Here is a 26,223-nt window from a genome sequence, read left to right on the forward strand (position 1 = left end):
TAATATAAACAGCATGATAACATCTACTATAAAAAGTTTTTCCAAAGCCTACAAATCAAATGGGAGGTTTAGCTAAAAATAGAATCAAGGCTTTGATTTTCTTTTAATGCAATTATTCTTGTTTCAGTAAGAAGCAGCTATATGTCGCGTCTCTTTTGTCACAGAGAAAATTGGTAGGCCACAAGGGAAAGATAAAGCATAGGACCAAAAGATGAAATCTTCAACCTAGACTAGACTAGAATGAGTTGAAACCAGGAACCACTGGACAATAGTGTGTCAAAGCCCAATATGTAAACCTAAGTCAAAGTCTTTGAAAACCTGGCCAAGAACTTGTTACAACCAATAATATCTAAAGAGAAGCACTACCAAAATTTTTTTATCTATAATTGGTCACTTGAACTCTTTTTTGACATTCTACAGAAAGGCTCACTATGTACAGTCTGCAGGAATTGCACAACCTAAAAAGATCTAACTTGGGTAAGACCTCCAATATTACTATAAATAAGACAAGCATCTAAGTGTTAACCTTATAATAGGAAGATTCAAAACACTGTAAAGGGTACAGATAGCATTCTTTCTCTTGCTATAGACTCAGACAGACATTTGAGGCATAATTTAGAAAAGGTCTAGCAAAACAGGACAAGTTCTTCTGGCCTTGTTATCTGAAGCACCTGCTTAGAGTCTGATATCAGGTTGTTTTCATTTAATGTTCTGTATTTGTTTTGTGTCTCGCTCCCATTTGTCAGTTTTTTACTTAGGTATTGTAATAATCCTCTCGATTAGGTAATTGCCCTCAGATGCTGTAACTAGACGATTCTACAACACTTGTGGACTAGTGCAGGTATCACTCCTTTTTTGGAGTGGTACTGGTTAGTTTCGATTCACTCCATCTAAGTACTTGAACTGTTGGAATTTAGTTGTTTCGTATTGGTTACTGGAGGAAAATAAATTTCTAAAAATAAAAAAATAAATATTGGTTATTTAGGGGGCGGCACGGTGGCGCAGTGGGTAGCGCTGCTGCCTCGCAGTTGGGAGACCTGGGGATCCGGGTTCGCTTCCCGGGTCCTCCCTGCGTGGAGTTTGCATGTTCTCCCCGTGTCTGTGTGGGTTTCCTCCGGGCGCTCCGGTTTCCTCCCACAGTCCAAAGACATGCAGGTTAGGTGGATTGGCGTTTCTAAATTGGCCCTAGTGTGTGCTTGGTGTGTGGGTGTGTTTGTGTGTGTCCTGTGGTGGGTTGGCACCCTGCCCAGGATTGGTTCCCTGCCTTGTGCCCTGTGTTGGCTGGGATTGGCTCCAGCAGACCCCCGTGACCCTGTGTTCGGATTCAGCGGGTTGGAAAATGGATGGATGGATGGATGGTTATTTAGGTCAAAAGCCAATGCCAAATGAGGGAAACCATCAAAACCCCGGCTCAAGAACAAAACCGATTTATAGTTTCATTTAATTTATTATAGAATTCAATATTAGATTAAAACTTCTACAGAATCAAAATTTAAACTTCAAAAAAATCTAAAGAATACAGAATTAAAAAGCATTTTGAAATACTAACTTCCAAAAGGGTTTCTAAATACTAGTTTAGAAAACAGAGCAAAAAAAGGTCAAGGCCAAAGGTTGTATATAACAAAAAAAATTCTAAATCTTCTGACTCACAGAAACAGATTTAGTGCCTTCACACACATCAAACCATTGAGAACGGGAACTGAGGTACTCATTAGGAGGCCTGCTTAGAGCACATGGAGCGACTGAGTGTCCCTTAAAGTACCTCCAGGTGTGGCAAAGATGATTAATTACAACATCTGGTGCCTGTTGTCTAATTAGGAGCCTCAGCTAACCACCATCAAAAAACAATAAAATACATAATTAAGGTAATAAGGGAGAACATTACTAACAAAAAAGATTCGCAAAATGTTAATCAAAAAAACAATAATGGAAACAAAGTAACAAAATTCAAACTAAAACATGACTTAGCGAAAAACGTAATGGTAAAATGAAAAAAAATATAAAAAACAAAACTAAAGGATGAGAACTGTCATCGTAATAATTATTCATTAGGTTTCTTGTGGCATTTTTTTTTTACCATGGTGAAAATATTTTGGGGTTCTGAATTGTTTTTATTTACTTTAATGTATTTTAATTGTTATTTTAATTTTGACGTATTTTATTAATGCAATGTGCAAAAACAAGTCACATGACTGCAATTCACACTCCTGTGGAGTCTGAAGAAGTTTGTTATAAATTTGGTAGTGGTGCCATATGGCTTCATTTCACTGTGCAGTTCATTAATTTCACAAGTAGGCCAAGTGTTAGGTTCCATGATGGTTTTGAACTCTTTTGCCTGTGACTATGGTTTTGGTTTGCCCTTTGGTTTTGATTGCTAGTTCTTGCCTCTTCATTATTATGTTTCTGTGTTGCAACAAATTCCTATGCATTCCCTTCTCACAAAAATCCCCAGAGATACTATCTGTACTATAGCAAGCCATGAGAGTATTTTGTTGTGGCTTAGCTATTCTTTGCATTTTAATTCTTTTGATGTTGTTTTCTGTCCCCTGTTCAAATTATTTTATACAAGGTTTTGATATTTCTTTGACGTTTTCTTGTTTGTTTGTTTGTTTAGTATTAGATTTACTCTTCTCGGTTTGTTCTGTTCGTATTTAGTTATAATTCATTTTTGCATTTTAAGAATGCTGAGCAGTTTGCTAACCAGATGGACCATGAAGATGACAATTGGAATTTTGTTTTCAATGTTTTATTTTCATAACAGGCAAGGTTTGAATAGCCTCACGATCACAAGTGTGAGAGACACCCTTACTTGATATTGTACCTCTCAAATTATTTGACTTTGCACTAAAACTCTGACGCTACTAGAAATACCTGGCTAAATAATAGTGTGACAGACCTCTGAACAGATACTTTTGAACAAGTTGGGACCACTTATGACAGAAAAAATTTGTGAGACAGACAGACAGACAGACAGACAGACAGACAGACAGACAGACAGACAGATAGATAGATAGATAGATAGATAGATAGATAGATAGATAGATAGATAGATAGATAGATAGATAGATAGAAGGTGATTTTTTATGTCACTTTTTTTGAGAGAGGCTACCCAAGGTAAGTCAAGTCTTTAAACCTGAGATGATGGGATGGAAGATTGAGAGTGGACTGAGGCTGAATGAGTGATATTTACCCAGCAAGCAATTAAGGCAAGGGATGCTGGTTTATAAAACACTGTCCAGTGGGGACAGGTGAGTTCAAAGGCTGCAATTCTCAAATCAGTTGTTTAAATGCATTTGCAGTCACAGATAGAAATTGAACCTACAGTAGATCTTTTGATGGACTCTCCAAGAAACTGAGCCAATTTGCTAAATCTGATAGTCGCGAAGTAGAGGAACACTTTTCCAAGTTTTGTTAACAGGAGAACTGCTGACAGCTTGGTATCACTGCTGCGCCTCACACATCCCACTGTAATCTCAAAACCAATTTGGTCTCAGGGCAATTTTGTACTTGATTTTTTTGTAACGTGGCATACTAAATGTCTTGAGAAAATATTTTTATGATCACATATGAAAAAACAAATTAAGCTAAAAGTTGCCTACAGTATTTAATTATTATGAAATAACAAAAAAGCTGACTCAATTTAGCATATCAGCTGTAAAATGTGTTCTCTAAAGAAATACATTTTTTCCACTAATACCCAATTTACTCAGAAAAAAAGTCAAATATGGTTTCCTTTTAAAGAATGTGTTTTTCTTGCCAGAACAAAATGCCAGCACAATTATGTTCCTCACACCAAGCCTTAAACCACTTGCAGAAATCGTATTCTTGCAAAGAGAAAAAAATCTTTTCACAAGTTCCCAATTAATTAATTAATTCTGGTGTAGAAAGCAGAATTAAACAAGTGTTATTTTTATGCTTGTGAAGAATGAAAGGGAAAAGTACTATAAAAAGCAGTGTAACCTTTATTAAACATTAACAGCTACACATATCAGTTCCCTGACAAATACGACATCTAAAATTATTTACTAACTAGTGTCAAAAGAATCCATACAATGAAAAATAATTCATTATGATTTGTCACTGAAATATGAATGTTGCAAAGTTTTTATTTTGAGTTTGTTAGTTTGTATTTTGAGTAGACCCTACCAAAAAACAAAAGAAATGAAAAAGAATAAATTTAACAAACACTTACCCAATCTCTTGTCATTTATGACATGATGCTAAGTACTTGTTCTTGAAATTCATCCAGTACAAGAAGTGAATATAGTTGGTCTACTGAATAACTTTAAGAAATAAGCTCTCCCAGTAAAAAATTAGGCACAGCTTAATATTTTCAAATGCAATTCAGGTGCCGGTCCATTCTATGACCCAATCGCACACGCGTGCGCACACACAAACTATGGAATTTAATTTAATTTAATTTAACAACCATCTATAGAGATGAAGGAAGAAAGTGGAATACCCACAGAAAAAGCATGCAGAAGAAGAGCATTCAAAAGCAGGATGCTGGATCTGTGATGCACCAGCACTGACCACCATACCACCCAATTATACTCTACATACAGTAACAGAATACAAAATAACATTACACTATTAAAAATAATGATTCTTTTATGGCATTATATGTTTCTTTACTGGGTTTTGTGGTTCATTGTTGACAAAGCAATTTGAATGTTTCATTCTGTAATGTGTTCTTTACATATGAAGTTGGTACTTCCCGCTTTAAAAAACTTCTTAATATATGGAAAGATTAGCTGAAATCTTCAAGCTACCTAGCAGGATATTGACACTGGCAGACTTAGCCTGTGCTGTTGGTGTTGTGTGCAGTGAGTGTCCTTTTAAAAATCAGGACCCACTGGTATTTCACACCATCTATTCATGGTTATTTACTGTATGGAGATCTAAATAAAGGTTCATTCTTGAACATTTATGTAGATTGATCTTTTTGGAACAAAAAATGGTTCCCTTATGGCACTGCTCTGAAGAACAGCTATGGCACCTTTATTTTTAAGAGTGTAGAAAAACAAAAGGCTCTAAAAGGCTCACTGACTATGAGCCTCTGTAGCTACAGTACTAATGTGAGTGGTGATTTGGGGTCAAAGGAGCTTACACAGATTTGCATTTAACACTTCTGGGATTTTTTTTTTTTGAAGCCGAGACACATTTTGTTTGTCAATACGCTTTTTAGTTGTTGATATTTATTATTAAATGCGAACATGTATTATGCAAGTGAAGGCCAGAGCAGAAGCAACTGACGAGCTGAACAGCAGCACTAATAGGGTGGACGAATGACTGAAGAAGTGGTGGTATCCTGGACAGGAAAAAAAGAAACTTGAACATGTTTGCCGTCTACAATCAGGTATGAAATGGAATGAGAAAGTTTGAAGCTCAATGATTAGCAAGCACGCTAAGACTCAAAAGCTAATGCCAGGTGCTATGGCTGTAAGTGTTGCTTTGAGAAAAGTAGAGGCGGCAAGTGGTGTCCTTTGATCCAACAGCAGCTGGAAACATCGCAGTGTCATCAGCAGAGGTATTTGGAGCCTCAGAAGATTAAGCACCTGAACTATTGCACCCAATTGCTGATCTTTTTTCTTAGTTATATACTTGGAAATAGTGATATGCCCCGATCCTTTTGTCCATCATATACTATACATCTCCTGATCAGTGTTACACCATTATATGAACATGTACTAAAGGCCAAAGGGATCTCTTCTGCTGTACAATATAATATAAATGTAAGACCACGTACAACAATCACCCTGATACCTGCAAATCCTAGAAGTGCTCTTGGATGACAGTGTCAGTTAATGGCTTCCCCACAAGGTACTCCACTGTAACATACTGTACAATCGAATCTATGAACTTTGAAAAGGGACCTCAACCTCTGAAATCATTTATATGTGGATCTGCTTAGTTTGAAGCAACCAACTCCCTCAATCTCCAAAACTCTTTGCATTGGTAATTGAAGTGGGCCTGTACTTTAATTTTTTGTTTTGAGTTTTGATTTTATTTTTTTTTCTAGTGTACAGGCATTCGTCATAGTTATCTGTTCCACTACATTTAACTCCAGCACCTGAACACAGAGCTGATAATTCCAAAGTGGGCTCCCTAACCCATGGATGATAAAATTTCCCAATACACTAGCACTATTCTTAGATCAGGATGCTTGAGTTACAAATAAAGAAGCAAAAAAAATTGAGTTGCAATGCTAAAGCTACTGCTCCACTCTCCTCGCTTTTCATGTTAATTCATCAGTGTAACACATAGGGTACTGGCACTTATGCATATCCACTTCAAGCACTGCTTTGCGTATACATTCCTACCTGCAAATCTTAAAAGTGGACCCCAAGCAACTCACAAAGAACATGAAAAGAGATTCTGTACTTGAGTGAACAACATAAACAATTGAAAACCTCAAACATCTAATAATTATAGTATATATTAAAATTTTGCATTATTCCTACTGATTACCCATTTCAATTCAAAAGAATACAATTTCCTGTAAAATTGTGTTTTGCAATCATCAACAACAAAAGCCAAGTCACTAGAAAAAGCAGGAACTGATTTAACGCAGGAATGTTTTACTCATAAAAAATTGTATATAGATAGATAGATAGATAGATAGATAGATAGATAGATAGATAGATAGATAGATAGATAGATAGATAGATAGATAGATAGATAGATAGATAGATAGATAGATAGATAGATAGATAGATAGATAGATAGATAGATAGATAGATAGATGAAGCTGCTTCTCTGTCTGGAGATGATACTGTTCAGTGGATGCAGTGGATTCTCCATGATTGACAGGAGCCTGTTCAGTGCCCGTCGCTCTGCCATGGATGTCAAACTGTCCAGCTCCGTGCCTACAATAGAGCCTGCCTTCCTCACGAGTTTGTCCAGGCGTGAAGCGTCTCTCTTCTTTATGCTGCTTCCCCAGCACACCACCGCGTAAAAGAGGGTGCTCGCCACAACCGTCTGATAGAACATCTGCAGCATCTTATTTCAGATGTTGAAGGACGCCAGCCTTCTAAGGAAGTATAGTCTGCTCTGTCCTTTCTTACACAGAGCATCAGTATTGGCAGTCCAGTCCAATTTATCATCCATCTGCACTCCCAGGTATTTATAGGTCTGCACCCTCTGCACACAGTCACCTCTGATGATCATGGGGTCCATGAGGGGCCTGGGACTCTTAAAATCCACCACCTACTCCTTGGTTTTGCTGGTGTTCAGGTGTAGGTGGTTTGAGTCGCACCATTTAACAAAGTCCTTGATTAGGTCCCTATACTCCTCCTCCTGCCCACTCCTTATGCAGCCCACGATAGCAGTGTCGTCAGCGAACTTTTGGCAGGACTCCGAGTTGTATTGGAAGTCCGATGTACTGTATATAGGCTGAACAGGACCGGAGAAAGTACAGTCCCCTGTGGCGCTCCTGTGTTGCTGATCACAATGTCAGACGTGCAGTTCCCGAGACGCACATACTGAGGTCTGTCTTTAAGATAGTCCACGATCCATGCCACCAGGTATGAATCTACTCCCATCTCTGTCACCTTGTCCCTAAGGAACAGAGGTTGAATGGTGTTGTATGTAACATGCTCAAGAGTAAGAAGCTCCAGTGGCTTAACAATGTCATTACTTATTATTTGACTGATGCCATCATCAGGCGACTTAGAACATTTACAATACAATTATTGGTTATACCTTGTTTGTTTGTCCAATTGGAGCACAGATGGGGTGAAGTGACTTGCTCATAGTCACACAGTGTCATTAGCAGAATTTGAACTCACAATGCATTAGGTCAAAAACCTTAACCCAGGGGTGTCCAAACTTTTTGCAAAGAGGGCCAGATTTGGTGAGGTGAAAATGTGCGGGGACTGACCATTCAGCATGACATTCTTTGAACCATTACCATTAAATGCAAATGAACTATTTTATTACATTTTTATTGCAAATGGCATACTTTTCTTTTCTTCACACAGAACACAAATAAATCTAAACAAGTTTTTACCAAAATCACTCTGCCTTTCATGTTTGAAGACCACATAAAATGAAGAAAAAGTCTGTCTGGAAAAAAAAACTTTTGGGAACATTAAACATATCTAGGTTCATTTGAAACATTACATATTATTCACTATTAAATGCTCACTGTAAACTTCTACATTCAAATGTGAACAGGAAAGTAACACTTAACAGTTATCTTATTCAGAAGTACAAAACATTGAGGGCCATATGCATATCCGTGTACTTTTTGGTATTTGAAATTTCATTTTAGAAGCAAAAATGAAAAAACGAAAATGAAAGGAATTTTCAGATTTTGATTTTTGATTAAAGAATAAAATGATGGAAAATAAGGTATTTTTTAATTCTGTGGTAACAAATAGCAGTCATAAACTTAAAATTACACATACTTTTCTGGATTCATATGTGATTCAAATAATGAAAGTGTAATAGCTCAAAAACAACAAAACAGACGCATTTTCGTTGTCTGGCACCAGAGGTACTTCTTCTTCTGCGCGATTTTTGATGACACGTGTGAACAATTCTCCTCACAACTCATCGACCGACGGCCTTGAAGTTTCACTGCATGGCATCATCAGGGGATGGACCATTATGTTGTTTTTCAGAATTAAAAGAACATTTCAATGTTCACTCTGGGACGAGGACATGACTGTAGAAAAACAGTCGCATCTTTCAGGTAAAAATACAAGCTTTGCAAACTTTGCTTCATTGATGTAGCAGTTCTTTTATGAACGTTGTTGTTACTTACTATGAAACAGCTAACATTTGGTGATTTCATTTACTAACACTAAGCCTGGCAAATTTTGTAGTGCTAGCATTTTGAATGTGTGTAAATGTGTGAATGGTTGATCATTGACAAGTGTAGCACATGTTAAGAAAACTTTCTGTAAATCACGTTGCTCTCCTAACGTGTTACACTCATGCGCACTGTTAATACTCAAAACGATTACTCTCTATAGTAGCCGGTAAAAGTCAATGAGCAACCATTCAAAATGCTAGCACTATAAAAATTGCCAGACTTAGTGTTAGTAAATGAAATCGCCAAATGTTAGCTGTTTCACAGTAAGTAATAACAATAACGTTCATAAAAGAACTGCCACATCAATGAAGCAAAGTTTGCAAAGCTTGTATTTTTACCTGAAAGATGCGACTCAGTTTTTCTGCAGTTATGTCCTCGTCCCGGAGTGTCACTCTTTTACTGTTCCGAAAAACAATGTAATGATCCATCCTCTACTGATGCCATGTAGTGTAACTTCAAGGTCGTCGGTCGATGTGTTGTGAGGAGGAGGACTGTTCGTACGTGGCATCAAAAATCGCACAGAAGAAGAAGTATCTCCGGTTTCAGACAATGAAAATGCGTCTGTTTTGTTGTTTTTGAGCTATTACACTTTCATTATTTGAATCACAAATAAATCGAGAAAAGTATGTGTAATTTTAAGTTTATCACTGTTATTTGCTACCACAGAATTAAAAAATACCTTATTTTCCATCATTTCATTCTTTGATCAAAAATCAAAATCTGAAAATTCCTTTCATTTTTGTTTTTTCATTTTTGCTTCTAAAATGAAATTTCAAATACCAAAAAGTACACGGACCATATCCCATATGAATCCGTGTATCACTCGTTCTTTCGTTTTTCAATTGACCATCAAAAAACAAAAATATGTTATTTGATTTTGAATCGGATATCAAAAACGAAAAAGGCTGTGTTTTTCATTATTTCAATTTTAGACTCTGATCAAAAATACGAAATGGAAAAACGGGCTGCCGGACCGAATTTGATTTTAAAATTTAATTTGTCGGGTCAGCAGGTTGGAAAATGGATGGATGGATGGATGGGTTTACGAGACCCGGTTTGATTGTCAATTGAAAAACAAAAGAACAAATGATACACGAATGGAAAAGACTCAGTGCATATTCAAAACTGTGGTTTTGATCATCACAAAAAAAAAATCAATTAACTGAGATTTTAGAATTTATTCACCTCAGAAGACTAAACAAATAACTTGCCTGCACTAATGTGAAGGATGATACTGAGATCTCGACTGCAGTAAATAAGCCAGATCTGGCTCAAAAACAGTGGTTTTGATACGCAAGATGTCACGCAAGTGAGAGTCACTTAGTCTCGTCCTCACGTGGTTCTTGTTAATGCTCATAACCAAGAATGACTCCTTGCACAAGTATGTTGAGCCAAACAAGTTCAGTATTTTCTTAGCAAATGTTAGAATCTCTTGGAACCTGCCTTTATCCAGCTGGTGGTAAAAGTTGACAAGAGGGAGCTGTTGGTGCCAACTGCAACACTTGGCGTCACACTACAGCTCAATGAGCTCCAGCTACAGGTGGTCTGGAGCATCATCAGGGTCCACGGAGAAAGGAGAGGAAAAAAGCGTGATCTCCGTTTCAATAGCTACAAAATCCCAAAAGAGAAATTGAAACTCCTCAGCCAGAGATGAGATGTCTGCTGCATACATCCTCATTTGCGCACTGATATTGTTCTGTAGAAAACTGGTCATTATTTCCTGCAAAAATGGGAAATGTGTGGTATTGGGCTGCGTTTGTGACAGGTGTCTTTGGAAAAGTAGCAGCTTGGTCCCAAAGGCTTTAATGTGTGAATACAGTTGGCTTACCACTGCATTTTGCCCCTGAAGGCTCATGTTCAGCGTGTTCAGATGTCGTGTTAAAAATCCAAAATCAGCCAGCCAAACAGGATCAGATAGTTCTGGCATCGGTTATCCCTTTTTTGCCAAGAATTGTACAATTTAGATAGATAGATAGATAGATAGTACTCAGAAGCGCTGCAGTGCAGACCCCCGACTGAGCCATTTTACGTCGTTGTGATACACAACATGTCCGTGTTCAGTCTGGATGTCGAGTAGAAACTGTTGAAACTGGTGGTGGCACAGGGCTTTAGAGCAAATATAATTAATAGCCTTCATCACCGGTTTCATAACATGATCATATTTCAGATGTTTGGCACAGAGAACTTGTTGGTGAATAATACAGTGGAGATTTATAGCTTTGCCTCCTTCTTCTCCGACTTTGTTACAGACTAGGGTTGATAATCCACTTCGCTCGCCAGCCATGGCAGGTGCGCCACCCGTAATAATCCCAGTGACTTTATTCCACGGTAGTTTCATGTCATCTACAGTGGAACAAACAGAAACAAATAAATCTGTTCATCTTGTTTGGTCCTTAAGGCTCTGGAGGTTAAGTAGCTCTTCAATCACATTCATTTCATTGTCCACTCCTCTCAAAAAAAAAGTAACTGAGCGGTGTCAGATGCATCTGTGCTTTCGTCACAGGCTAACGAAAAAAGTCAAACTCCACTCCTTTTGCCTCTAACTGTCTCTTAATATCAGATGGAACATCTTCAATTCTCCATATCACAGTGTTACGAGCCAGGCAAACATGGGCAAACTCTTGCTTCTTCTCAGGACAAATTTTCTCCATCATTTTCATCACGCAGTCTTTAATAAATTCACCCTCAGTAAAAGGTTTGCAGTGCTTGGCAATCAGCGTTGTCACCTCCTAGCTCGCCTTTGTGGCATTTTCATTTGACTCACAGGCTCTTGTGAAAAAGTGCTTCTGTACTGTTAAAACAGCTTCCAGTTGCTTCAATTTTTCACCGCATTCGTTCCCAGTTAGCTTGTCGTAGTTAACATGTTTCGTCTGGTAGTGCCTCTTGATATCTGATATTGAATTCCTTGAAAACAGCCACAGTCTCTTGGCAAATTAGGCAGACACAGTTGTTTCGTATTTCAGTGAAAAAATACTCCAATTTCCACTTGTCCTGGAAGTGACAGCCCTCGCTGTCAACTTTCCATTTTTTAGTTACAGTCACCATTTTAGAAATGGGCTATATATTATTATTGATTTTATGACAGAGGCTGCAGGCCAGTGGAAATTTGAACACAGGCCGCAATTGGCCTCAGGCTAGACTTTGGACATGCCTGCCTTAACCTTTGCATTCACTGCCTAACAATAATAGCCTTTGAAATAAAACTTCCAAAAAGTAGTTAATTACTTTCATAGTACTTCTGATATATCTGATTAACTGAGAGCACTTTTACTGCGGTCCATTGTCTTACAAAATTTCCCAGCAAAAGCCAGCTAACACAGCTAGTAATACTATAAATTTCAAAATATGAATATTAAGTCATCTTATATGCCAAAAAAGATAGATAATCAAGATGAAGCAATCCACAGCATACAACCTGGCATAGGTAGATGTTCAGTTATCCAAACAGCTCTGCCCTTGTGTTACTGCTTGGTGTCTTAAACTCTTGTGTACTTCAATCATAATGGTGGTACTGATCAACTCTTTTACTGATCTTATAAAGCTAATCAAAAGTATGGTATGGTAATCCTTCCCCAGAAGCCTCAGATCTTTGCCTGCATTTGCCTTTTATTCCTTGGCTCAAAAAAATATTCCTGTCTCCAAGACCTGTGTGATCATAAAACTAATTTGCACTTGTAAATTCACATCAGAAGCAGTAGACTATAGTAAGGTGTGCCCACACTACCTCGCACTCAAAAGTGGGGGCTGTAAGGAAGTGCACAAGTAAAACTGTGTATGTGCTTTGTGATAATAGTTCTTATCAGTAAAAATACGCATAGCCAAGTGATACAGCAACAATCCTAAATTCCTGACAGCCTTTGGCAATTTTCATTTAAACTACTTATTAAAATATTCCGGCAAATACAAAAGCATTTATCAACAAGCTACATTTTGCCTGTGACATACTGTACTAGGCTGTTTAACACATAAAAGGAATAAAGTATTCTTGTAAAAGTCGTTCAGTCACAGTCAAGTGGCATTTTAATATGTAATTTTCCAACCCACTTAATACAGGCCAGGGTTTCAAGGGGGCTGGAGCCAATCCTAGCTAGCATAGGGTGCAAGGCAGTAGCAAAACCTGAGCAGGGTGCCATTCCATTGCAGGGCAAACATACACAACTACACACCAAACACACTCTAGGGCCAAATTAGCATCACCAGTTCAAACCTGCATGTCTTTGGTTAGAGGGAGAAACCGGAGCACCAAGAGGAAACCCACCCAGACACGGGGAGAGCATGTAAGGTCTACACAGGAAGGACCCAGGACATGAACCCCAGTCTTCTTACTACAAGGCAGCAGTACTAGGTCTGTACCATTGTGTTGACCCACTATAAAATTTTGAAAGAAAATTAGGTGGCAGATTTGGATAGAAGAAATATTCCTTGTAATCTATGAATGTTTAGTCACATGTTCATTAAACTTGACCCAGATATCAGAAAGCAAAATCCTTAAAGGACACCAAATCCAACAATTCAGTATTACAACTAAACTCTCCAAGGACGGGAGCGAAGTCATGAGCATGGTGGAAGCAGTACATTGTGATTTGCAGTACCTCATGAAGCACTAAAAGCCAACTAAAACTCAGTTTACATCCAGTAAAATATAAGGGACTTTAGTTTCAAAGCTGGGAAAGTGCAATAAGCTATAAAATGTATGTGAAAATTTAGTGGAATTAAGGTAACATTTACTTTATTAAAACAAATTGACCCTTCTAAAGGCCTAGACAATAGCAATAATTATAACTGTACAGTCCCTCCAAGACTGGCCTTAAAGTGTATCAATAAGCATTAACAACTTGCAGAGGTATAAATAAACATTAATATAAGTTTTATGGTGTTTAAATAAAAAGCTAAAACTCTTCTAGAAGACACTATGTAAAATAATAGTTAATAAAAAATGTAAAATGTCAAAAATTGACACTTGATATGCATAATTATGTTAAAAGTCCAGGACTATTTTTGGTTGAATAACAGAAGACCAGACTGGGTGCTAGGAGTGGCACAAGGAAGTTAAGAAATTAGATTCTTAATTTACAATGTTTTTTATTTGGAAGACTGCTACAAATTTGTTTTACAGCATTCTCTCTGCAGTTGATCTACTCTGTTATACATGCAGGTCAGAGGCAGGACATGAAACTGTCATTACTGAGAAATCACCAAGAGCAAATCGTTCCGTGAATCTCATGAACAAAGTGTTCAATTTAAATTTTACATATGGATTTTTTTTTGTGACATTTTCATCTGTTCAGTTACCTTAAGTCTCTTAAATAAATGGTTTAAGTATTACTGTGCATTTGTTTTGGTAGGAATATCATAACTATAAATCCCAGAGCCTGACTTAGGGCTAGAGATTTTCAAATGAATAATGTCTAAGTGATTCTGATAGAAACCAAAGAGTGCCTGCAGCCTTGGCATCTTCTGGGACATCGATAGTCATGAACAGAGATGGACTAGGGCAAATGAGGGCACACAACAGCAGCTGTGGTGCAAACAGCGCCAAAATTGTTTTTATTAAATGCAAACAGTATTCAAAGTGAAGTGCAGAAAGTCATTAATAAAACTTCCATAAAAATAGTGCAGTGAAGACAAAACCAATAAATAAATTCCAAAACATTTTGAAACCAGGAATAAAATCAAAGACAGGATCATCTCCTCCTTTTTGTCTTTTTCAGTGCTCACTTTGTCTCCCTCTCTCTCTTCCCCTGCTCACCCTTCCGGATTTCACAGCAGGGCTAAGTTGCAGGTGGACCCTGTCAACCTTCTGACTTGTGTCCCAGTCACCTACTTCAGTACCTGCTGGGACACTCTAAGTCCAGAACTAATGTCCTTCCACTTCCATTGGTCACCGCAGCACTCTTGAGGGCCTATAATTGCTCCTGCTCCTTATCTCAGCAGGGGCAATCCCCTGGAGCACCATTTACCTTTGCTCCATTACAGGGCCTTCCAATCGGTTCAGCTCCTCCCCACTAAACTGGCCTGACTGCCTGATACTGCTTTCTTTTAATGTCTGTTGTTCCCTCAGTTTTATCCTCTTCCCATTCTCTTTTCATTTCTTCCCCATTTTAAACTACTCAGACCCTTTAAATCCCTGTGACAGTGTAGGTCCTGTGCTTATGGACCCATGGAACTGGTAATGAGGGATAGGTGTACAGCTCACTCACCTGCACGTGCATAAATACTTAACCCATTCCCCCTTTGCACATCGTGGCCACACACGTCTATCCTGCATATACCTATACTCATTTATGAGCCACATTATTTTAAAACAAAAAACTGCATCTGCTGTTATCTGCCATGGACCTTTTACACACCATACAACAGGGTCTGGTTCAAATTCCACTTTCACTATTGGATTTTTGTGTAACCATAAGAAAAATGGTTAACCTTTGTCCTTTAACTGTGATAAGATGTTAACGATGACAGTTCATTGGTAATTAGATTTACTCACATGTTTAAACAAGATGTGGTATTGTCACATATATGTAACTAGTTATATCATTCAGTCTGATATATGCAATTTTTTTCTAGTTCTGCTTTTAGATGTTTAAGTCCGTATCAGCTTTTTTTCTTGCAAGGCATTATGTTCCACTTTTGTAGGACAGAACATTTTTGAATAAATGATGAAGTTTAGGTAGGTCTACTGCTTCCATGATTTCCATAAAATTAAATGAATTCACTCTTTTCATTATGAAAATGCTAAAGCGTAACATTCATCAGTCACTTAAAATGAAAATGGCACCTGTCAAACTTTTGTACAGTATGTATCCATAGATGGCTGAGGAGGTGGTAGTGTGGAGCAAGTATTCTATTTGGGAGCCTCTTCCATATATCTAGATTCTCCTGTCCTCCTGTTGTTGTCCTTAGTCTGCCTCATCAGAGTGACAATCAAAACAAAGTCTCACTTAATGTATAATGTAGTGCTATAGGGTCATTATGTGGTTATCGCTGAAGATAATTTTGTATTAAAATAGACTTTGAGTGCATCTTAGAATCATTTTGTCTAACAATTTTGCTCATTTGATAGTAGGGGATTTGCTTTGGGAGGCAAGATTGGACAATCTGAGGCAGTGAGCACATTTGGCTTTGCAGGATAATGACTTTGGTGCTGGTCATCTTTACCTTCACGAGGATACTAGATACTGGATTCACTGGAGACACAGTGAAAATGTAGTGAATAAGGTGGTCAAAATAAATGCTTTGATTGGCTCTAGCAGTAACACTACTACTGTAGCCAGCTGGTATAATTTGTTGCAACAGTATGATGGTAAGGGGATTAGTCTTACCTGTATTTATGGCGAAGCCAGGTATGTGTCAAACCACCTTCTGTCCCACCTCTTTCCAATGTATTGCTCAGGTAATTAGGGAAGTAGTTCTACTGCTATGAGTATAGGATGTGACAAGTCCCAAATAAATACAACAACAGTTCTTTGCTGCCTGAAAGAAGAGTTTGCGGTAGACAAGGGAAACTCACCTCAAGATGTCCCAATGCTGTACCAGAGACCAAGTATGGGCGTGGCCATCCAGCATAGACTGCCTTTTGCATCATTGATGCTGGGACATCCCATTGGACAGGAAGAGCCGCACATGGGGACCACACCTGACACATTAGTCTCCATGCAACCAGGGTTATTATAGTTAACGAAAACTAATATCAAAACTGAAACTATTAATAAAATGACATTTTCATAACCTGAAATAAAATAATTAACAAAATCAAAATGAAAAACTAAAACTAAATGAAACTATTAAAGTAGCTGGAAACACAAACTGAAATAAAATAATAATTAACTAAAAATATTTTTAGTTTGCATTTTTGAATAAATAAATATTCTTGCTGTTAACCTTTAACCCTTGTAACTTTTAACTCTAAAACAGAAAGTCGTTCCTCATGAGCCACCTGCATATATTTGTCCAGTGATTGGCGGCAAACTGAATATGGGCGTGTAAAGTGCATGGTATAGAAAGTGATTTACTGTGCGACAAAGGTAACAGTTCTTCAGGAACTGCTTGTGACAGCATGATAGATTCTGGTTCAAATGTTAGTGAAGCACACCAAGGTGAAGATTTTGTTTTGAATGTACTCAGTAGCTTTCAAACCTGCCATTCACTGGATCGCCGGAGCTCAACAGAGAAGTATTAGATACAGAAAATCTCCTACAGAATTTCAGTCTGTTCATAAATGACGTCATGTTAGCTGTAGTTCTGACTGAGCTCAAGATACAGTATGTACACAGCAACTATTAAACAGTAGCACACAATAAGCCAAATTCCAGGCTTCATGAGTCTGACATCCATTATGATGAGTGAACACATTTCTTTGCACTTCTTGTATATGAAGATGTAATTCAAATGCCTGAAATCGGAATGTGCTGGTCAACAAAACCTTTACCTTATTTACAGAAAAATTACAAGTGAGTAACATTTCAGTTTAGGTGGCTCAGCTGTCTGCGTTTTGTTGACAACAATTCACCTGCCACTTCACACAGGAGAAACCCTTTTACAAAATAAAACATCACTGATCGAGAGACTGATAAGGTGAGCATACAAGATCAGCATATTTTTGCTGACCAAGCACTTTTGCTTTAAAAGGGTCGAATAACCACAAAGAGATACAAACCTTGTAAAATTTCTGAGCTGGCAAAGTCTCTACTGAACTACATGTAGGTAGGTGAAGAGAGTCTGCCAACTGCTGAAAAACTAAACATTCTAATGTGTTTTTGTATTTATTCTATATTTACTGATTTATCATTTTTATTATACATTCACAGCTCAAAATACCTGATATTGTGAAAATAATCCTGTGGCAGAATTATGTTTTAAAATATTTGACCCCTTTCTTCAATTTTTCTCTCTTTCTCAAAATAGGTAGTTGAAATATCATATTATCTTTGTTCTTAACATCAGCCATGTCATACATTTTGCATATTAGGGATTTTTCCTGGCTTGCATCCAAAGATGCTGGGGTAGACTCCAGGTTTCCTGCGATCCTGATCTGGATACGCGGGTTTATATAATGTATATATTGTTCTTAATCTCAGATGCTGTCTCTATCGTTTTGTGGCTGTCCACACTCCTATTACCTGCTCTTACTCTGCTCATTAAGGGTTTACTGTTCTTATGCATGGGCTATTCACGTCTCACAGCCCCTAATCCTGATGCTACATGCTTTCTTTGTTTTCATCAACACAGCCAGGTGGGGTCTGCACACTGATTCAACCTAAGAGCCCTGTTCTTCCTAAGCCCCTCTGATTTTCATGATCACACCTGTCAGAACACAGTAAAATCGATTTTTGATATCTTTTCATGCTTGCAGGTGGCAAAATTATGTCTATAAATTTAAGTACCTGAGTTGGATTCAGAGATCCATATGGCTGGTAGAAAATAATAAAGCCAGTATGGGAGATTTTTGAAAGCAATATTGAAGGCATTCATTATAAGCGCATTGTCTTGGAGCAGGAAATGTGTGCTGTAGACATTTAGAGTAAAAAACCCTCAAACGTTGAATTTCAATACTAATTGACCCATTCTGGGCAAGAAAAGGAAAATATGAAAAGTGCCAACAGTCCGTGCACATTTGTTCAGCACAAATGACACAGAAAATATTTTAAAAATTATAACATTATTTATATTCAGTATCTGATTTTGATTCTGCTTGTTTTTATCAGACAAACACAAAACCAGATAGTAAACCATGTAGTGCAGTAAGCTTCTACTAACATTAAACTCATATCATATCCAAACCCATTAAGTGTACAGTTCTGTCTGATTGTGACGCAAAACTAAACTCCATAGTACCGTGTTTCCCCAAAAATAAGACAGGGTCTTATATTAATTTTTTCTCCAAAAGATGCAGTAGAGCTTATTTTCAGGGGATATCTTACAGTATATTTATTCATGAACAACAATATACATTTATCCAAAGTACAGTCATGTCATCTTCTTCTGGAATATCGTCATAACTCTTCACATTCAAACCCTGAATTTCAGCCTGAATTTCTTGCTACTCCAGCCGCTTTTAGGATCCTCCAGGATCGATGTGCGTGCTTTGATGTTTGATGAATGGTTCAATGTGGTGAAGCAATAGTTGGAATTAAGTTCCATGCTTATTCATAAGTATATGTCAGCTTATATATGGAAGAACCATTTTTCTTGTTCTAAGTTAATGTTTTATTTTTTACATGAAAATGATCTGATGAGTTCATTTTTACGTATTTCATTTTGGATTTTACACTTCATGAATACCCAGACAAGGGCAGCACAGCAGTAAGGAGACCTGGGTTCGCTTCCCGGGTCCTCCCTGCGTGGAGTTTGCATGTTCTCCCTGTGCCTGCATGGGTTTCCTCCAGGTGCTCCGGTTTCTTCCCACAGTCCAAAGACATACAGGTTAGATGCATTGGAGATTCTAAAATTGTCCCTAGTGTGTGCTCTGTGTGTGGGTGTGTGTGTGCCCTGCGGTGGGATGGCGCCCTGCCTGGGATTTGTTCACTTGCTTATCGAGAGCAGGATGCTGGGCAGCTGGAGTCTATCCCAGCAAGTACTGGACTTGAGGCAGGAATAATCCCTGGACAGGATTCTAGCACATCACAGGGTGAAAACCAACACAAACACACATGATGGGGCTCAATATTGCACAACCATTCCACTGCACTGCATACTATGATTGCTGGACCACAACCCTGACCTGGATAAGCAGGCTAGGAAGATGGATGGATGGATGGATGGATGGGTGAATAGAACGTAGGGGAAAAGAGGGATGAACCTTGCAGATTCAGATATGATCCTCCTTTCCTTTCTAGTGAATTGGCTGCAGATTGTCACTGTCTAAAAAAGGGTTAAAATTGGGGGGATATAATGTGCAAAATAATCAAGTAAGTAGTTGTTGTAAAACATCAATGTGAGTGAAGTCAAATTTTTATATACTGTAATTCTAAAAGCACAATAATATTTGAAATCAGTGATCAGTATTTAGGAATTTTTAAGGCATTCTCCTAAAGTCTGAGGATTTTTTCAGAACAAAATAAATTATACTCGAGTTTAATATTAAAAGAATGTTTGTGGCATAGTTACTGTGTTTACTTATCCATGATGACCTGCCAACTTCTCCCTTTTTTTCTTGCCTCTCTTCCAAAATGTTGAGCAAGAATTTCTAAATCCCCTTTTCCCATTGTTTATACAAGGTAAGCCAACAACTGGATGAAAAAAAAAATAAACCAAGAGATAAATAAACTAAGTTAAAAATTATTACTTGCCCTTGGTATCCTAATGGCTTTGCATTCTTTTCATCTTTATGCATTCTGACATGAGCTTGTTTTTATAATTAGATTTAAATTGCTGAAAAGGTATAATAATTTCTTATTTTGCAACACATTTTAGATGCATGTTGTTTTGAGGCTAGAAAAGGCAATTACATGATGAAGAAGTACATTCATTGTTAGAATTAATGTGATTGCTGTTTGCTTTATATTGAATTTAACTATAAAGAGTTCTTGGAGAACAAATAATATGTCTTTGTAGGAAAGTTTAAGCTAAGCCAAGCTAAAATAAAAACCCTCTCTATATGATGCTACTGCTGATCTAAGCAATCAATCTAGGGTGTCATGTTATGCCTTTGGTGAATTAGGAGCCGATTCCCACAGTAATAAAGGATTAGAAACAGACATTTATTTCTCTAGACAAAGGGATTTAAATGGTCCAAGAAACAGTCTTTCTGCTGCTCCTACCCATGTCTAACCAAGTCATAACTCTGAATTGTGTGCTGGTAGATGTGGAGCTTTGCATAAAGTGACTGTCAGTAGCTCCAGAATTCTTAAACACTAGAGTAAGCAGACCAGGGTTTCTGTCCCAGGTCTTCCCTGTATGGAGTTTTGCAGAGATGCCCCTGCATCAGACAAACTAAGATTATTGTTTAGTGGAGGGTCCTATATTAGTTCTACAGAAAGAGAGAAATGAAAGCTTGAACCTTTGCACTAAAATTAAGGGTAAGCAAAAGAGAAACATAACATACTATAGAGGTAAACAATGTAGCAATATTTATTTTAAGGATAGCTAATTGTGAAAGGAAGGACAGCAGGATAGTGAAACAGGAGCAGATAAAACTTTTCACACCCATCAGAACATGACAGTATTCTGATACCAAAATATGTAACATTTAACATTTTTTTTCCTTTTTCCCACAGAGTGACTGAATAGGCTACCAGAAATGTTTTATTTTATTTTTTTATTAATGAAACACATATGTGAGTGGAATGATTTGTATTTTTAAATGTACCTGTTGTTCTTTATTTCATGATAAGTTTGTTAATGATGTGTCTTGTTTTTATTTATTTTTTTACTCTTTTGTCTATTGAAGAAATTCAAAGTTGTCTTTTTTAACCAACACTTCAAACTTTGTGGAAGAGTATTCACCTTTACCATCCAGACATTGACAGCAGCTGTGAAGATTCCAAACTCACAGTTGAAATTGCAAACATAATCTATGCACTGTGCATTCCACTGACAACTACTTTTTGTAGTTCAGTGCTTTTTGTACATTTGTTTTGATATAAATATTATAGGGGCGGCACGGTGGCACAGTGGGTAGCGCTGCTGCCTCACAGTTAGGAGACCCGGGTTCACTTCCCGGGTTCTCCCTGCGTGGAGTTTGCATGATCTCCCCGTGTCTGCGTGGGTTTCTTCCGGGTACTCTGGTGTCCTCCCACAGTCCAAAGATGTGCATTGGCAATTCTAAATTGTCCCTAGTGTGTGCTGTGTGTGTGCCCTGCAGTGGGCTGGCACCCTGCCCAGGGTTTGTTTCCTGCCTTGCGCCCTATGTTGGCTGGGATTGGCTCTAGCAGACCCCCGTGACCCTGTAGTTAGGATATAGTGGGTTGGATAATGGATGGATGGATAAATATTATAGAACTACATGGTTCTTTTATTTATGAAGTGTTTACATTTATGAAGTGTTTTCCCACACTTTATCAGAGGTTGTCTTGAGACTAATATATAAGAGTGAAATGTATGTGTAAATGCTGAATCTATTGCCTCCTCATTCATAAGTCTCTGCCTGTACAAGAAAACTGATGTATATTGTGTGGCCTGGGTTAGACTTGGAATTCCCAGCCTGAATAAGATTCCCAGTCTGGCCCTGATGGTAATAGTGGACATCAGCAAACAATATCAAAACATCCATGAAATGAATCCCATGTTGCTTGTGTTTCATAATCCACATGTCAAATCATACAGTTATATGCTCACAATATCCCAAGCACATGTTGTAACTAAAATGTTGTTAAATAAACAAGTTCCGGATAACTCTCTTATGAAGGGAAATGGAATGTAATCAGATGCGTCTGAGCATTTGAACTGAACACATGCCTTCCTGCTTCTTTTATTGGTCAGGAGTCCAGCACAGTAATATCTTATTCATTGTGCTCAGGAGTGCACAGGGGCCCATGACTGGAAAGGAGCCATTTCATCCAAAACACTCAGAACCCCTATAAAATAATCAAGTATTTGCATGGCAAAAGTTAGATTGGGAATTACCACACTGCATTAAATGAGCGGGTGTCAACATGCTGCATTACTAAAAGTATGATCAACTCTCTGTTAAAGGAGCTCTGTTTATTATGTCACACAGGGGCATGTGGGTGTCTTAATCTGGGCTTGATTGTGCTTCATGCGATAAAAAAACGTGCACTTACAGACAAGAAAAACTAATGAGCAGAGAATATGTCTCATAACTGTGCATACTGTATTTGAGATGCTTCAAAAAGCAGCCATGTTGTTTCACAGATTGCCACTAGATAATCCCAGTGTATGCCAGTTGTGGTTCACCACTATGAATACAAATATAACAATGGGAGGTCTACAATTCAAATGCTCATTCGTGTCTGTGCATATTCCATTTTCATTCGTTAGAGTGTTTTCCGAAGGTGATTTATTTAACAACTCTTTAGCAAAAATTAATGTGTTTGGGACATTTTAGTATATGACTGGAGGACTTCACAGGTGGATTATGCAACACGAGTAATATGAGATTATTTTATGGGCGTTTCAGATAGTGTTGGCTGTTGTCCAGCATTAGTCAACATAGGTGCAGATTTATATCAGAAAGTTTGTTATCTCCATTCAACATAAAAACATAACATTAAAAATGTTTATTCAACGGCAGAAACAGCCATCGAATTTTTTGAGGTTAGTAACATATAAAAAAATACAATTTTTGAGCGTACTATTCTTTAAGGCAGAATAAATCACTGGTGAAGATTAAATCTTCTCAGTTGGAGAAGTGTTAGTGAAATTGGGTATTTTTAAAGTAATGAGCTAGTACATTTTATGCATTAGAAAGGAAGAGAAGAGGATATAGTTAAACTCAGATCAAATATCAAATACAGGGAGAACATTCATGACTGTAAAAGGCAAACAACGATTAAATAAAAAATATCATCCTTCCACGATTGAGACTGATAAAGTAAAAATAGAAATATTCTTTAGTTAAAGGGTTCATCAGCTGAAAACAGTCTCTTAGATTTAAATCAAAGGTAAATTTGCTGAGTGAATGTGTGAAATAAGGAATATGGTAATGAAGAAAATTTGAAAAATGTCTCAAATGGGATTCATGCATAAATGTGCATCATTGCAAAGAATTTTATATTTTCTTTCAATACAGATGGAACAAATAAAGTCAAAAACTTCATTGTTTAATACAGTAGGCAGATCATAAAGTGGATTTTCTTCCTCTTATTTTCGTTAAAAAGTACCACACTCTCCTATCATCACAACCTGAATGAAACATCTGAAGGTGAAGAAAACAGCCAGTATAATTAAAACATAGTAATGCATACTGACTGATGCAAAGACATCCTTCACACAGATGTTCACAAGCCCTCCCTCACAGCCCTCAATATGGGCATAAACCAACTAACACAATAAAACTAGCAAATAACCAATCCTCCAGTCCTTCCATACTGCACAAACCTGCATAGCTAAAAACACACAGAAATATTAAATCGTATTGTAGGCAAACGCAAGGCCCATCCCTCTTGACTCATCTCCAGCTGCACCACCAGAAAGCACCTGGAAATGTAACTGTGTAACAATTGTTAGAATCTTCAGATTGTAAAAAAATAAATAGGAACAAGGGGCAGTTAAAAACATCCTTGGACAGACGTAACCCAGAAGTGATGGGAAAAGTTCATTGACCCTGATCTGTCAGCACAGGAGCTCGGAAACTGCCTACAGCACCCCAAAGGTGAATAGGTGATGCACTGAAATCTCCAAATATATAGTCAAGTCAAAGGGGTCTTCAAAAATATCAGAGAAAACAAGATAAATTCCATTGTTAATATAACCAGTGATAAACAGAATTGGGATATATACTGAAAACAGTAAAGTCAAAACAGAAGAGAAGAGCAGAAGTTAAATGTCAGTGTTATTTGCAGACAGAACATAAACATGGAAAGATAAAAGAATCTGGAAAGAAGTGCTGCCTAAAAAATGTAAATACTGAAGTGTCAAAAGTAATGTTAAAGTAACAAATTATCAAAAGGTGATTAACATAGTAAATTGCAGCAATGAAAGATTGTGGGGGCACAGAAAAAAAAAACAAAGGCAAACTGTGCACAACAGAGTTAAAGGTTAGTGAGATGATTGAGAAGCAACAGTGGAATATGGGTAGAAGGAAATGGAAGCAGCCATCAAGGAGGGAAAATGCCCATTGCCTAGAAGATATCAATGATTTCAAGAACTAGCTTCAGTTCACCAAATTTCACACTTCCAGAGAATTGAAAAAGCTTAAAGTTCAGCAGAATAAAGGATGGTTGCAGTCCTTCTTCACAAGCTCTTTTCATCATAGGCCACAGTCTTCCTAGTTACCACTCTTCTTTTACAGTCAAAAATTTATAAATTGATGTGATCTGTCGGCATGATTATTTTTAGACAGGCTGTACATGGCTCATTATGAAATGAAGCATATTAAATGAAAGCAAACTATCACATGTGGATGAGCAAACTATAACCGGGTATTTGTAGAAAAATTCATGAAATTTCAAGAAGCTGGGAAAACTTGAAGTACCAACGTTACATACTTCAACTGAGAATTCAGAGCATGAGTAAATGTTGGCGTGCTGTTTTACATTTTCCTATATCTTTATGGCGATAATGAATGCATTATAAAACTTTATTGTATTCTATAGGAAATTTCCATTGTAACTTTTTAGTTAATAAATAAACAAAAAATTGTTGCTTTTCTCACCCATGATTGGCTATAACTTGAGGTCTGCTAAACTGATATGCTACTGATATGTTATGTTCCTTAACACCTTCACCACAGGTTAGGGCTTGCAAAGGCCAAGTGACAGGTTGTGCCCTAGCTCCTGGCCCCAAGTAGAACACTGATTGGTAGAATGTTTGAGAACACTGGTTGTACATGATCAGGAATGGCTCAAAGGTATGAAGCATGTAGAAGGGAAGGGTGATTTGCTCCTAAAGTCTATCACCTCATTGGTCCAGGAACTAAGAAGTAGTAAGAAACCACAAGACCAACATAAATATACGGTACACCAGCACCTTAGGGTCTCTGCCTCCTCATTCATCATGTCTGCCTAGAGACTACGCAGGACCTAAGTCCAACCAGCTCAGAAGCGAAATGTAATATTTAACAGAGCCACCTGAGTGCTTGACTTCTAGTAACAAGAGCTACTATCCATCCTGGTCATACAGGGTGTTTGTCATGCACACCTTGTTTTGCTTTAGCTCATTTAATTGAAATCTATGAAAAGCTATGATTAAATAAAATTTTCAATATGTTCCTCTGTTTGCTTTGTACTCTTTCATACGACCAGGGATATATAGAGTTAAATTTAAAAAAATTAAGTTATTAGGGTAGTTAAGTCTCATTCACTCAGACAGTGACCACACATGGAGCAATAAAATGCAGCTGCATCTCAGTGACAGGCTGGTAAATTCATATACAAAGAACTAGGATTAAACAGTATGGGGTATTAAGGCCTGCATAGAAGGAGGTCCGAAAATGAGTGATCACCACAGCCCCCATGACAAAGAATAACTTTTTGTCCTAAGAAAAAGGAAAATATTGCATGATGGGGTTTCACCCGTACCATTTACCAAACCAGCTTAATCCAATTTTAGGATCAGCTGAGTGGCAGGAACCAACCCTAAATGTCCCCTCGTCACTTCTTTGGAAGGTGAGGAGTAAACAGTGATATTCAGGGATTAATACCTTGTGGCACCCGGCTGGGATTCCTACCCGGCCGGAACGCCCGGGGAGACAGGAGGAGGGCTCATGCCTTCTCCAGACCAAGAGGGGGCGACTGCCCTGGTTGTATTGGGGGCCACAGGTACAGGGCTTAGAAGCTCAACCC

This window comes from Erpetoichthys calabaricus, chromosome 7, assembly GCF_900747795.2.
Source record: "Erpetoichthys calabaricus chromosome 7, fErpCal1.3, whole genome shotgun sequence".
Classification (NCBI taxonomy): domain Eukaryota; kingdom Metazoa; phylum Chordata; class Cladistia; order Polypteriformes; family Polypteridae; genus Erpetoichthys; species Erpetoichthys calabaricus.